Consider the following 15,052-nt stretch of genomic DNA (forward strand, 5'->3'; position numbering starts at 1 on the left):
TGTGTTCACTTTTTGTTTGCCCATATAATGTTCTGAGAACTCTCCAAAACAACTAAAATGGCTGTATGAGGAAAGCGTTACCATCATTTTTTTTAGTCCCTTGTTTAGTGTGACCTTGAAGTGTGTGGAAGGAAAATAGTGCTTTTAGTGAATGAAGTACTTGGTGTTAGATTGGTAGGTTCATTGTACACCTTTTTGTTTGATCCCCCATCCGCCTTGGCGCTTAAATCACATTGCCTGTATTGACAGGTACTCTCTCGCTTGGTAGCCATGCATTCGTTTCTTACACGGCATGACGGTCTTGCCCTAACCCTGTCGTCATTGGTTTATTTCAATCTAGTTCATTTGTTTGTTAGCGTAATCTGTGAGATCTGTCTGCAATGATGTGTGGCTAGCTTAAGTTTTTTCTCTTAGTTCTCTATCAATTGCATATACATTTAATTGAACATGTCGAATTGCTTGCACCCCATAGGAAGATGACATGACTGTGTTATTGCGCCTTGTAATGTATAGTAACAATAGCAGGAAATTCCTTCGCACGGAAGTTGATGCTGCGCTAGAAGATGGATTTTTTTTTGTCACCATACTATTCACTGAATTTTCCGATCGATAAGTATTTTGCGATCTTCACTTCTGGTTAGTTCTTGGCCTGGCTATGATGGGGTGGGTTGGAGTGATAACACCAGTTGATAAATAAACATTAAGTCATGTCAGTAATTCCCTGATGTTTTGTGCACTTTAGAAAGACTAGCCTGAACATAGAAACCAATATTCGTGTCTTATTTATGCCTTTTTTTGTTTCTGTGTGTCCTTGTGTTGGACCATTGGGTTTGGAAATGATGTAACATTTTATTTTCTCTATTACACATATTAAGCGTGGTACTCAATACTAAAATGTGTTTCTTCTTGGTACATCTAGACCTATATGTGTATCACTTGCTAACCCGTGGACACTTACTGGAACATTTTAACGGGCTGGGAAGAACTGAGTAGACTATGGAACAGTCGTTTTATTGTTATTATCGGTAGCTCATTTTCCTCCTTCTCTGCGACAGAGGATAATGGAAATCTCATACTTTAGTCTATACGAATCAAAGTGCTAATCTCTCGACTCGTAAGCTAGCACTTCTAGCAATATATATATATATATATATATATATATATATATATATAGATAGATAGATATAGATATATATATATATATATATATATATAGATGGATATATATATAGATAGATAGATAAGATAGATAGATATAGATAGATAGATAGATACAATTTTATTGCGATATTCAATTATGATACAGTGTCTTGTGTATAGCTGATTGTATTGTGGTCTTGACCCTACCGATCACAAATCAAAACGTACATTCACATTTATAGGGCTACAATCTTTTGGTCCTCTTCTTTCCAGTTATTCTATGCCAGTATATTACTGGAACATTTGCAATGCTAAGTGCACTTGCGATGTTTCTAAGATAATTGCGTAGAAAATGAACACCTTCGTTTCTTTTCAGGCTGTAGGAGGTTAGGTAGACAGTGGGTGAGGTTAGGTTGTACATCTTGTAGATCATTATTTAAACAAATATTTCAATTGAAGCAAAACGTCTCAGCTACTCTGTATTATTCCCGCCTGCCAAACTACCACTCTAGGACTTAGGCCTTAATGGTTCAACTATTTGTTCGTTATCAGGAAGGAAACCCACGACCTATATATATATATATATATATATATATATATATATATATATATATATATATATATATATATATGTATCATGCACAACTATTGAATGTACATGTACTTTAGCACGTGGTGTGTCTATTTCTTAACCCTACATGCCTTTCAACCGTATGTGCATTTGTCTGCCTGAGAAACAGAAATGAAGTCTCATTCTGAAATAGTATTTTATTTCAGTATGTTTGTCGGTTGTCACTCTCTGGTCCTTTTCTACAAATATTTTATTCTTTTCCATTGTTTTCTTCTGGTCCTATCATTTTTTAGCATTGACTTCGATCGTTCGTTGTAGGCTGTAATGCTTTAGCATTAACTTGAGAACTTTCTGAATTCCGAGCTTTGATGTTGTTCTAACTGGCTAGCTTGAAACTTCTTGCCTCGCCACACAGACTTCATTATTTCACTTTGCATTGACTTTACGCCGCTTGGTATTTTGGAGGCTGTTCACTCTAGTTTAGAATATAACTTTATATATTCTGACGTTTTTGATCTTATGTGTAGCGTACATGATAGAATGGACGGCCTTGTATTTTATATGAATTATAGCATCTGCCCTTAGGCGCCATATTGCTTTAAATACGAAGAACTTTTCAATGTATCTTAGTTTATGTAAAAAATAGATACTCCTTTGTCCATTGTTTGTCTACTTTCTATATGAATAGTAGACGGTAGACAATATCTGGCAGGGTATCAAGTTACTCAATGGTTTGTTGTAGCCAGAGTCTTGTGGGATTTCTGTAAAGAATAGGAAATGTTGGCTTGTAAGGAAAAAAGTATTAGAAACTGTCTACCCGTAGACAGTATTAGAAACCAGTCTTAAAATAACATGTAATGTGAGTTGTAATTGTCTCGACTATATTGTGCTCTATTATTTTCGCTGAGACATCCCAGGTCTGTGTAGAAGGGCCTGCCCGAGTGTGTGTTGTCCAACTGACTAGGTAACGCTTGCTATTGATTTTGGTGGGTCGCGTTATGAATGTTGCACCACACAGCGATGGGGGCTTGAATTTGTCTGTGCCTCCAGGGGCTTCTTGGATGTTAGCGGCAGAAAAATGATCACGCTTGGCGGAGACTATGTTTGGCGATCTTTTGTATTTGTTAGTTCTTAACACTTACTGTTAGTGAATTATTGAGAGTGGACTCAAACAAAAACAAACAAAAAGTTTCTGTAATACTGTTAGACACTCTCTTTGTTTCTTGTCACTCTAAAAAAAGAAATAGTGTGTTATTGTCTGTTTAATTATAGTACATGGTGTCTGAGTAGTAGTAAAGCGTTTAGCTCCAGAGCCGAAGGTCTTAGCTTTGAATATCGGTGAAAGTTGGGATTTCTTTTTAGGACGTCTTTGAGACCACTCATAGTTAGCTAGCCACATATGACACCCTCGTTAAACGTTGACTTAAGTTGACTTTAAAACCATGTGCCCCTTAGATTGTTAGGTCTGAAAGAGGTACTTACTTTACTTAATTATAGTCTAAAATACTTGAAGAACTTAATGACAAAGTTTCTATCTAATAAACATGTCTATGACGCTCAGCTAGATTTATACAAGTTCCTCATCTCTAGTATTCATATTCACACCAAATAAATCTTTCGTTTTTTGTTTTTTATATTGATAAGTTTGTAAAAATATGTTTAGATTGCTGTCTTTTTGGGGTAACAAACCCTGTATAAAGTTCTTTGCCCATATTTTGAGGAGATGTTGCTATGAGCACAAGGCATGCCGTGCCAGGTGTAGCTTGGAAGTATGGTCCCTGTAACACGATCTTATCACTCACACTTACCCGCTACCCCCCTTTTTTTTTTATCTTGTCAGTAATCTTAAGCTTCGACACTAGTCAAGAGACACGTTGACCTTATCTGCTCTTGGGAGCAATTGCTACCTACCAATACACTGCTCGTCTACCTGTGTTTAAACAAAACTCTTACTATGAATGAACTCCCCCCCCCCCCGCCCCATTTCTGTTTGAATGCCATAGAGCCTCTCACTCGGAATGTGCAAAGCGGGTACTAGAAAGGTATTCTGTGGTCCCTTCTCAAACATTGACAGGACCATTGCCTGAGCTCAGTGCACCTGAGATAAAGTCTTATAATGGATTTCAGTTTCTTTGTTTCCAGTCTATTGCATTTGACTCATGCATAACTGATAGCGAACCTTGTTGTTGCCTAATTGTAAGTTTTACACATCCAATTTATAGAATGTATTCCAGCAGCCTCATATTGACTTGATCAAACTGAGATTTCTTATTTTGTAATAGATTTACCGACAAACATAAACGTTTATTCTATGTTAAAGGTGTACCTTATAAATGACATTTTGTTAAATTGCCTCGATTAAAGATTATTATGGTTTGATTTGTGCATTACAGATGTCATTTGTTTTTGTCTAAATCTATCCCATCCCCTTCTGATTTGTGGCATATCTGCCTTCCGCAATCCTTCTACACCAGCGGTTCTCAACCTTTTAACCTCGACGACCCCCTTTTTACAATCTTACTCTTCGGCGACCCCCATCCACACAGCAATAGAAGAATAGACATGACAAAAACAATCCATATTTTCGATAAGGGGGTCGCGACCCTCAGGTTGAGAGCCCCTGTTCTACACTATCTGCAGTGAAGTAACCTTCATAGAACTCTACAGCATTGGATATAATTGAACGTACACTGTCAGTGTAGAACTGTAGCCTACTAATTTATACCATTCGGTAAGCTAATGTTGATCTTGTTCTTTAAAGATATTTGTCTAAGGCAGTGTTATTATAATAACAATATGTATCGAGCCGGATTGAATCTTTCGCTGGCCCAGAGTTGACTTATCACTGGTCTAGCTAGAGTATTGTTTGCTTGTGCTCTTTAAGAATTGCAACTAATAACCATGTAAACTTAACTTGTTATTGAATGAAATCAAGCGCTGTTACTTGGTCAATTTATAAGATACCGACGTCTTAGAAAGTAAATCTAGTTCTCTACCGCCAAGCCCTGATAGTCGATCGATTACTTGAACTTGTTCCTTGGTGTGCAGTAAAACTGAGAGTACAAATGATGTTCAATATTGAAGCTGTCTAAACTTCACGGAATGATCTGTTGTTCTAATCTTTAATCCAGAAACAAAATGCAGGGTTCAGTCCTAACAGCTTAGATTAGCATCTTTAACATAGGTAGAACTCGAGTTACTCGACCTTCGAAAGCTGCTCGTCTCGAAGTTATCGCCGCCGCTTTGGCTCTTGATCAATATCGTGTCTTTAACCTACGTCTAATATAGTGTTTAATTCTGGTCGAATCCCACTCTTCCAGCTTCAATCTGTCCCTGACCTAAATCCGTGTCGTGTCCCGACAATTGCCTCGCAGTCTTAGTGTCTTATTTGCTTTCCCTTAAATAGTATCTTGTACTATCTATGGAGACTAATTAGTCCAATACACACCAAACTGTCAGGTAAAAAGTCATTGTTCTGCGTCTCCGCTGTTGAATGGATTAGTGGAAGCATGGGCGTAGCCAGGATTTTTTTTCGGGGAGGGTTTTGGGGGGGGGGGGGGAATATATATATATATATATATATGTGTGTGTGTGTGTGTGTACATAATTAATCTTTATTACATTCTGACCTTTTCGGAAGACGTTTATTGTTTATTGTAGACTCCCAGCCCTTGCTAGCAAGGGGGTCTGGGGGAGTTCGCAGCGCTCCCCCAGCGCGGGCGAAGCCCCGCCGCCGAGCACTATTTCTGGTATTGAAAGCCAACAAAATGCATATTCTGAGGTATCTACAGTGCATTATCTTGCTATTAAAAAGTTTTATTTCAAAAACCTAATGTGCTATTCTTACTGACTTAGACCCTCTCGCGCCGTTGGGCGCATTTTCCGGCAAGCTGTTTCCGCAACTCTTATTTTGCGTAATTCATTTTGTCGGAAAACATGTCCCGCAAAACCTCATGCGACGCTCTGTCACAACCTTACTAAGGATTCGACTCCCAGTTCGGCATATGATTTCTTTGATTTAGACCCGATCTCTATGACTCCTAAAATCTGTCGTAGCCATCTTTGTTGAGACACATTTAATGATTTTCAATTTCGGCAGAAGACTATTCACACTTAAGTAATGGAGCCCAAGCCACTGGTAGAAATGTGTAACCTTTCTTGACTACGCTCTTGGAATTAAATGCCTGTATTTCGCTTTAGATTTTATATCGAAAAGGAAAGTTTTTTCGTCAAATCATCTGTTGAGGGGTTTTAAACTAAAAAATCTCTGGGGTTTTTTTTTGTTTTGTTTTTAATTCAAAACCCCATTTAGCTACGATCATAGAATTTGGTGACTGTAGTTTGCTTTAAAATAATATTGAAGAGAGAGGTTTTCAACTCTAAACGCTCTGTAGGGGAATTTTAAACTCAAAACCATCTGGAGGGGTTTTAAACTTTAAAGAAAAAGCCATCTGGAGGAGGGGGATTTAAACTCAAAACCCCTTTGGCTACGCTCATAGATTTTATAGTGTGTAATTTGCTTTTTTTTTTATATCGAAGAGGTACTTTTTAGCTTCAAACCCCAACTGGAAGGGGGAGTGGGGTTAAACTCAAAACCCCTTTGGCTACGCTCATAGATTTTATAGTGTGTAATTTGCTTTTTTTTTTATATTGAAGAGGTACTTTTTAGCTTCAAACCCCAACTGGAAGGGGGAGGGGGGTTAAACTCAAACCCCCTTTGGCTACGCTCATAGAATTTTTAGTGTGTAATTTGCTTTTTTTATATTGAAGATGGGGTTATCGTAAATTTTGGATGGGTTTTTTAAATCAAAATCTTCCTCAACTGTGCTGTTGGAATTTCGGGATTGTTGTTTGCATTTTTGTGTTTTGTTTTATAGAAGAGGGGGATTTAACTGCAAAAACCTCTGGTAGGGGGTTTAAAATTCAAAACCCCCTGTAGGGGGTTTTAAACTCAAAGCCCCCTGGTAGAGGGATTTGTATCTCAAAACCCCCTGATAGTGGTTTTTAAAATCTCAAAACCCCCTGGTAGGGGGATTTAAACTCAAAACCCCCTGGTAGAGGGTTTTTAACTCAAAACTGCCTCGGCTGTGCTGTGGTAAGTGATGATTTAGTATTAAAATCTCACCTAAAATAAACAAAATGAAAGCAAAAATCAGTCACTTAATTCCGTCCCCCCCCCCTGCTGGGGGGGGGGGATTTCATTTCGGGGGGGGTTTGAACCCCAAGAACCCCCCCCTGGCTACGCCCATGAGTGGAAGCCTCATTCTACCTTGCAGGGACTTTTTAATAAATATAGGTCACTAGTCTTTTTTTTTTTTTTTTACTTGTTCTGATAAGCCCAACATGCTATAAGTATTGGTCGTGTGTTTTAACCCAATCTAGACTATTTGAATGATGCTTCAACTAATTTCACCACACAGCTAGTCTAATGTGTTTGTTCTTCACGTGCACTTGACCTTGAGTCTGTTGTCTAGTAGGAAAAGGCCTCAGTTAAAAACAAGTGAAAGAAGCTAACACAAGCCCCCCTCTTCGTCCCGGGCACTGTGGCTGAGAGAGAGCTAGGACTTAGTTACAGTTGAGTTTATTGATCAGTTACAGTTGAGTTTATTGATCACCTTGTGAGGAGGCTAGGAGAGCTGCTTCTCACTTTCTCCTCTTTACTAGTCTAGTAGACTATACAACAACGCTTACAGAGTTTGTCACCTCCACTGACGACCCCCAGTATAGGGCTAGAAATGAGGTTCATAATCATTTGTATTTGGCATTAGATCTTGAATAGTTCAAGGTAACTTGGTCTTGTTGTGTTTTAACACTGGTGGGTGGGGGGGGGGGTAGGAGCGGTGAGACTTGTTCGAATCACACACACAGATATAGTGAAATCAAAGGAACCGATGGCCAGTCGAAATAATATTGATCTCTCTCTCCCCCCCCCCCTTATCTAACTATTACTTAGAAATGTTACAATGACTTCTACGCTCCTTCTATTTTTCCTACTTTAAACACTGATCGATACTTTATTCGTACTTGACGCATTCATCGATGATGAAGGTGCAGACCATGTTCAGGAGCTACTTTGTTTTGGAATGGTCAGCATTAGAAGTGTGGAACAAACAAACAATATATTAGTGTTCATTGGTTTTTTTTTTTCTGCGTCTTTAGAGGGTTGTAATTTCTTTTATAGCATTCCTGTCAGAACCGGATATTTTTTTTCATATCTTGTCTATTTCTTTTGTGCTGTATCCAACTGTGAAATCTGATTGTGCTGTGCTGTACTGTACTTTCAACTTATTGTGCTCTATTGTAGTGAAATCAGATTGTGCTGTATTATAAAGAAAGATTTTTTTCTATACTTCAGTGAAGTCTAATTGTGCTCTACTTAACTGTATTGAAATATGATTATGCTCTTCTGAAGTGAAATGTGATTGTAATGGAATTTGATTGAAGAAATACATGAGTGTTACTAGGATGTATTTCCAATATTTTTTTTAAGTGGATGGGGAGGTATTTCAATCATGGTTTGCATTGACAACATCGCACTTTCGAAAAAGTCAACACAAATGGTCATAACGTGTATTTATTGTGTGTGTGTGTGTTTGTCAGTCTGTCACAGAAGACGAAACATCCTTTCCATTGAACACCTAACGCTGTGTTTGCGTGCGTGTCTTCTCGACATTGGTACTGAACTTGTAATACAGTGTTACTGTCCAAAATGTGTGCTGATTTGAACTGGGGTGTTATCTTCAAACGGAATCAAACATTTTTGTGTGATCTTCTATTTGGCCATCTCATTAAGATAGTCACAACCATCGACAGGACAAAAGAGCTGTTCTACTCGAGACATGTCCAGGTAATTCAAAGCATTGTGCTTGTGTCCCTTTACGCGTGATGATTTCCCCGTGCGAAGATAAGAGCTCTCATATATAAATATTTTCTTGTTGCTATAGACTGACAGAGAAATCTGGTTTTAAAGTGAGCTGTGATGATGAGTAATAGAGCGCCCCCTATTCTGAGTCATGATCCTAGTGTGTAATCCAACAGTAACCTCTGTATGGTCCATTACCTGTCATTGCCGTCTTGAACTAAATGTCTCAGGCAGCACACAAACTAGTCTGTGTAGTAGACCAATAAGTTCCAAGCTCATTAACCTTTTTTTTTTTTTAATGAAAGAATGTAATGATGTTGCAGCTTGTAAGTGATAGTCATTTTAGTGTTAATTTGAGCACTATATAAATGACATCCTACAAACACTAAATGAGGGGTCTATAACTGTGTGTGGCAAACAGGCGCTTTCCCAAACAGCTGGAGGAAAGCCACAGTTATACCGATACCTAAACCTAAACCGGGAAGAGACGGCTCTGACCCAGCTAACTATCGACCAATAGCACTAACAAGCTGCATCTGCAAAACCATGGAAAGAATGATTAACAGTAGGCTGGTCTGGTACCTGGAAAGGAATAAAGTGATCTCAAACTACCAGTGCGGATTCCGGCAGGGGCGGACAACAACTGACCACCTGGTAAGGCTGGCTGGAAGCTTATATTAGAAATGCATTACTCAGAAGAGAACATTTAGTAGCTGTATTCTTCGATATAGAAAAGGCCTATGACACAACCTGGAAACATGACATTCTACATGACCTGGCGCTTATGGGGCTTAAGGGACACCTCCCCCGAATTTCTGAAAGACCGAAAATTTCAGGTTCGAGCCCACTCCGCTTCTGACACTCATGACCAGGAAATGGGTGTACCCCATGGCAGCATTCTATCAGTCACCCTGTTCAACATTAAAATAAATAGCATCATAAATGCACTGTCCCCTGGCATAGAGTGCTCTTTGTATGTTGATGACTTTGTCATTCTTACTTATGGGAAAAACATGAACACCTTAGAAAGAAAATTACAGTTATGTTTAAACAAAATTCAGGGTTGGGCAAACTATAATGGTTTCAAATTCTCAGACTCCAAAACAGTTAGTATGCATTTTTGTAATCTAATGGGACTCCACCCAGACCCTGAACTATTTATACACAAAAAGAAGATCCCTGTCGTGAAAACTACAAAATTTTTAGGCCTCACCTTAGATTCCAAATTTAATTTTCTCCCACACATTAAGGAACTTAAGAAGAAATGCCAAAAGTCATTAAACATACTAAGAGTACTCAGCCATACGGACTGGGGAGCTGACAGAGATACCTTGCTTCTGCTCTATCGGAGTCTAATTCGATCCAAGCTAGACTACGGATCCATAATATATGGAGCAGCAAGGAAGTCGTACCTAAAAATACTGGAACCAATACAAAATGCTGCCCTGCGTCTCTGTCTCGGCGCGTTTCGTACATCACCTATCCCAAGTCTCCATGTGGAGGCTGGAGAACTCCCCATGGATATAAGAATGAAAAAGCTTGCAATGCAGTATATAGTCAAGCTAAAATCCAACCCCACGAACCCTGCTTTTGACTCCATATTTAACCCCACAGAGGTAGAATTATACAATCGAAGGCCTAACGCCATACAGCCGTTGGGCCTTCGAATGAGAGAACCCATCCAAAATTTAACCCCACCCATTGACCAAATCTCTAAAATAGAAACCCCTCAGAACCCTCCTTGGCTAATGAATAAACCCAAATTAAATTTATCCCTCCTTAATTTCAAAAAAGAAAATACAGACCCAAGCATACTACAAGTCCACTTTAGGGAACTGCAGGAGAGCTACGGAGATTGTGGCACCATCTACACAGACAGATCCAAAATGGAGGGAAAGGTCGCGTGTGCCTGCTCCTTTCGGAACAAAACAATCTCCCGTAGACTCCCCGATGGCTGCTCCATCTTTACGGCCGAATTGCACGCAATATTGCTTGCACTTATGGCCGTAAAAGCATCAGAAAGGAGGAAATTTATAATCTGCTCCGACTCCAAATCTGCATTGCAAGCTTTGGGGCGGATGAAGACTGACATCCCATTGGTACATAAGAGCCTGAAGCTGTTGGACCAAATAACAGCCGACCGTAGGGATGTCACCTTCATCTGGGTCCCCTCCCATGTTGGCATTGAGGGAAACGAAGCCGCAGACAGAGAAGCAAAGAGAGCCCTAAATCATGCGGTGTCAGGAACCCAAATTCCCTACTCGGACCTGAGACAACGTATTGCCTCTGCCACCTATCGAGAGTGGCAGAACCGATGGGAGGCTGAGACTCACAGTAAACTGAGGCAGATTGTGGCGGATGTCAGGTGGCGGCCCACATCTAAGGGTCTGACAAGGCGTGGTAGCACGACCATGTCCAGACTTAGGATTGGCCACACCTACATCACGCACTCTTTTGTACTGAAGAAAGAGGAGCCCCCACTTTGTGAGTACTGTGACTCTCGCCTCACCGTGGAACATATCCTCGTTGATTGCCCCAGATACCAGGATGTCAGGGCGAAATATTTTAGAGTCACTAATTTAAATACACTATTTGATAATGTCGACCCTGGGAAGGTACTGGGCTTTATCCGGGAAGTGGGGCTATCTACGAAGATCTGATTTATGAATTTGTGAACAAGCACTATTTACATTAGATTTTTACCAAATATTTAAATTCTTACTACCTTTACTATTTTAACTGTGAATAGACCTTGATTTTAATGATATGACTGTATAGAATCTGGCCCTGTTGTTTAGAGAGAGAGTAGTCCTTAAGGGACTACAGGCACGACATGGCCTAAATTGTGCCGATGTGCCTCAAATCAAACAATCAATCAAATCAATCAAACACTAAATGACTGATTTCCTCATTGACTTTAAAAAACCTAGGTCTCTAAAGGTGGCCCAATACTTTCTTCTTGGGCAAACATGCTCAAAGGTTGTTGTGGATCACAGCTTGTACCCCCTTCCCCTCTCTCTCTCTCTCTTTCCCTTTTTCTCACATCATTTCACCCACATATTATTTCCTTCTTTAAGCTCTCTCACTCCCTCCCTCCTCCCCCCCTTTTTAAGCAATGAATCCCCCCTCCCCCTCTCTCTCTTTCTTTTTGCTCACATCATTTCCCTTTTAAGCAATACATTTTCTTCTCCATGGGCGGACTGGCTATATGGGCAAAAAGGGCAAATGCCCGGTGGGCCTGCTCCAAATGGGCCGGTCTGGTCGCGACCAAAATTTTTTTTTTTTATACTGTAGACTTTTTAAAAAAGTGACAGCTGCAAGACACACACAGATGTCTGAACACGATTTATTTAATTTAATTAATTTTTTTATTTACAATTAATTTTGTTTGAAATTCAATAAGAATATAAAAAAATTACAATATACACTTTTGCAAAACGTTAGACCATACTTTATGCCAGGGGTGGGCAAATTACGGCCCGCGGGCCACATGCGGCCCGGCGGAGTGTTTTATGCGGCCCGCCGACACCTACAGAAATCAGATGTGCCCATAGTATATACAGATTAAAAAGCAAATATATTAAAAATAACATATCTATATAAATTATTGAAACTGTCTCATTATAAAAAATTTCAAGTAAACGTAGATTATGCTTATTGGTTATACTTTAATTCCCTCAACTCAAGACAATCTCAGATCAGTATTTATGCAATGCTATGAAGAACTGTGTTGAATGTTGGGTATGCTTGAAACAAGAAACAACTGATGGAGCTTGATCTTTGATAGACAAAAATTGTTTGTTTTTTGTTTTTATATATTAAAAAAATATATCCCAATCTTAAACGTTAAACAGGAAAGTTTGCACAAAGCTGCATAAAATTTCAATATATTATTGATCCAAATGACGAAGTAATCAACCTTAATAGAGCTAGGGATGTTAACCACAGGTATTTCCTATTTATTAACAAAATAATCCAATGTATCCGCTATCTTAGCATGGGCAAGGCACAAGAGAACAATATAAAATCTCAAGGAAGAAATTGTTATGTTACTTGAAGGACATTGACTGTGACTTTGTTTCCAATATTTACAATGAAGAGTGGAAGACAGATTTCATGTGTTTTATGATTGCTATTGCGATGTTGTTTTTTTTTTTTTTTTGCATATGAAAAGTAAATGCATGTTAAATCCTTTCAAACAAAGCTTTCCCATTTCTACAAGCAAGCAAAAGAAAACAGGTTTTGTCATTTTTCTTTGCTAAAAGGTGAAACTATTTCTAGTGAAATGATTAAAAGTACAACACTTATTTAGATTTCTTAATTGTTCAATTTATAAAAGCAAATTTTAAGACGTCAAGAACCAGTTTTCAATACCATCAGCTCACCATTTAGCGCAGAAGCTGATTCACATATCTCCAAGGAAAGAGAAGTTCCAGTCAGTACTTCCAAGGGAGTCTTATGGGTGCCAGAAGCTGTATTTCCAAACTTTAAAAAATTTGCTGCTGTTCACACTATTTATGTACACATACACCTATTCTTCTTCTTCTTCTTCGTTCTCATTTTACATGTTGGAGAGTTCAGATCAGTAATTCTATTTCTGAATAGTTTTGGTTCTATAGGAGGGTTTTTGGGCCAGTCTTTTTCGGGTCTTTTGATTTAGAATGCACCATTGAAGGACATGGTCAGCATTCTCTGGTGATGGGCAAGTTTCTTTCGTCCCAACATTTAACTTTCGGAACATATATTGTCTCATTCAGTGAACAAGCATTTTCTTTTGTAGAAACTAAACAAGTATTATTACTGGTCGATTTTGACTGACTGTAATTTGACAGCATTTACAAGGATAAAAACTAGTAAGCTAGTTCCACAGTTCAGGAACATTATGCACGAGTGTAAAAAAAAATACTGCACATTAAGTGCAACTGTATATTTGTCAGGATATTTTAATGTAAAATTAGAACAGCAATTTGAAAAAAAAATATCTTTAAATTGATTTCAAAAATTGCTAACTCTTAATGTAATTGCTTAACGTGAATATAATTAAATGTAAATATGAATTAAATGATTCTACAGTATTGTACACAGTTAGCTTGATTATCTCTCTAAGTTGTATATACATATGCTGCCCGCCATTCCTTTTTTTTTTCAAATGCGGCCCTCGGTACAAAAAGGTTGCCCACCCCTGCTTTATGCTATGTACAAGCGGCATATACTTCAACATATTTTGATGTCTTCAAGTCATGTGTTTGGCCTAATCATTTTACTGGTCGGCATGTACGTTTGATGGCACTCCCACTTGTTTTTGCTCCTTCCCTCCCCCGTCTTTTGATGGTTCCTTTGACAATGTTGCAGAAAATGAGGCATGAGAGAAGTTAAGTAAGAAAACATTGATGTAACACAGCAGGGGCGACAATTAGCTCTTTAACAATACTTAATAGAAGTTAACACACACACCCGTGAAATTGCAAACCACACAACTTATTCACAGCTCAATATGGATATATTCTTTTTACGATTTGTAAAGAAACAATATAAGCTCTCTTTTTGTTTATTTTTAATAACATAGATCTAAAAATACTACACTTAGCTGAAGTTTACACAAAAAAAAATATTATTGCATGTTTTTAAAAAAACAAATCTAGACCCAATGTAAATGATATCTTTTGTGCTATTATAATTAATGCCAAACTTATGCTTTGTATAAAGTCCTTAATGACAGAAATTCTTATAATAATTATCTGGTTTTATATATAGCGCTGTGACATATAATCGATATATAATGAAATGAGATTTATATTTTAAATAATTGTTCATGGTATAATCATACACAATTCGCCGATTTTGATACCCAGTCTGCCCCTGCTTTTCTTCTCTCTCTCTCTCTCTCTCTCTCTCTCTCTATATATATATATATATATATATATATATATATATATTTATATGTTGACATGAGAAAAGATCGAAAGGATTTAGATCTAGATCTAATTTTAAGAAATACACTTTGCGCAGATAGTTTTTTACTTTAACACATGAAAATACAAAAGAAGTCCATTGATTTCATTGTAAAATAAAATTAACCTTCAAATTTGTGTTTCAAAACCATATTTTTACATAAATTAGTTCCTTATATCTGTGACTACAGATTTCCTGACGAACATTCTTTCATTAGACAATACCGCAATGAATCGCATACTGAAAATTAATTCGTTTAATTGTTTACTTTATAATCCCATCCCTAGATCTAAAACTCTAATTCAAATCTAAGATGATAAAACTTCTCTTTGCACTGATAGTTTTATACTTTAACACATGAACATACTGATTATAGTCCATTCATTTCATATTTTGATCTAATAAACATTCAAATTTGGTTTTCTAAAGCATTTTTAAGAGACTACATTCGTTTACGAAAGCTGCGAAGCCGAGTTGAGATAGGCCTAGATCTATATTCATTCATGAATCGCGTACTAAAAAATATT

The 15,052-nt window shown here is 37.9% G+C and overlaps 1 protein-coding gene across 19 annotated transcripts in view; it reads left to right on the plus strand.

Annotated features, from left to right (window-relative positions):
* LOC106071844 (MAP7 domain-containing protein 1-like) overlaps positions 1–15,052 on the plus strand; it is a 69,925-nt gene that overhangs the window by 11,551 nt on the left and 43,322 nt on the right. The window contains exon 1 of one of the 19 annotated variants that reach the window (XM_056032666.1): positions 8,143–8,558. The exons of the other annotated variants lie outside the window; for them this stretch is intronic. The gene's annotated coding sequence lies outside the window, so the exon portion shown is untranslated. Of the gene's footprint in view, positions 1–8,142; positions 8,559–15,052 lie in introns of those variants that run through there. 19 annotated transcript variants of the gene reach the window in all.

Source organism: Biomphalaria glabrata, chromosome 6 (genome assembly GCF_947242115.1).
Source record: "Biomphalaria glabrata chromosome 6, xgBioGlab47.1, whole genome shotgun sequence".
Lineage (NCBI taxonomy): Eukaryota > Metazoa > Mollusca > Gastropoda > Planorbidae > Biomphalaria > Biomphalaria glabrata.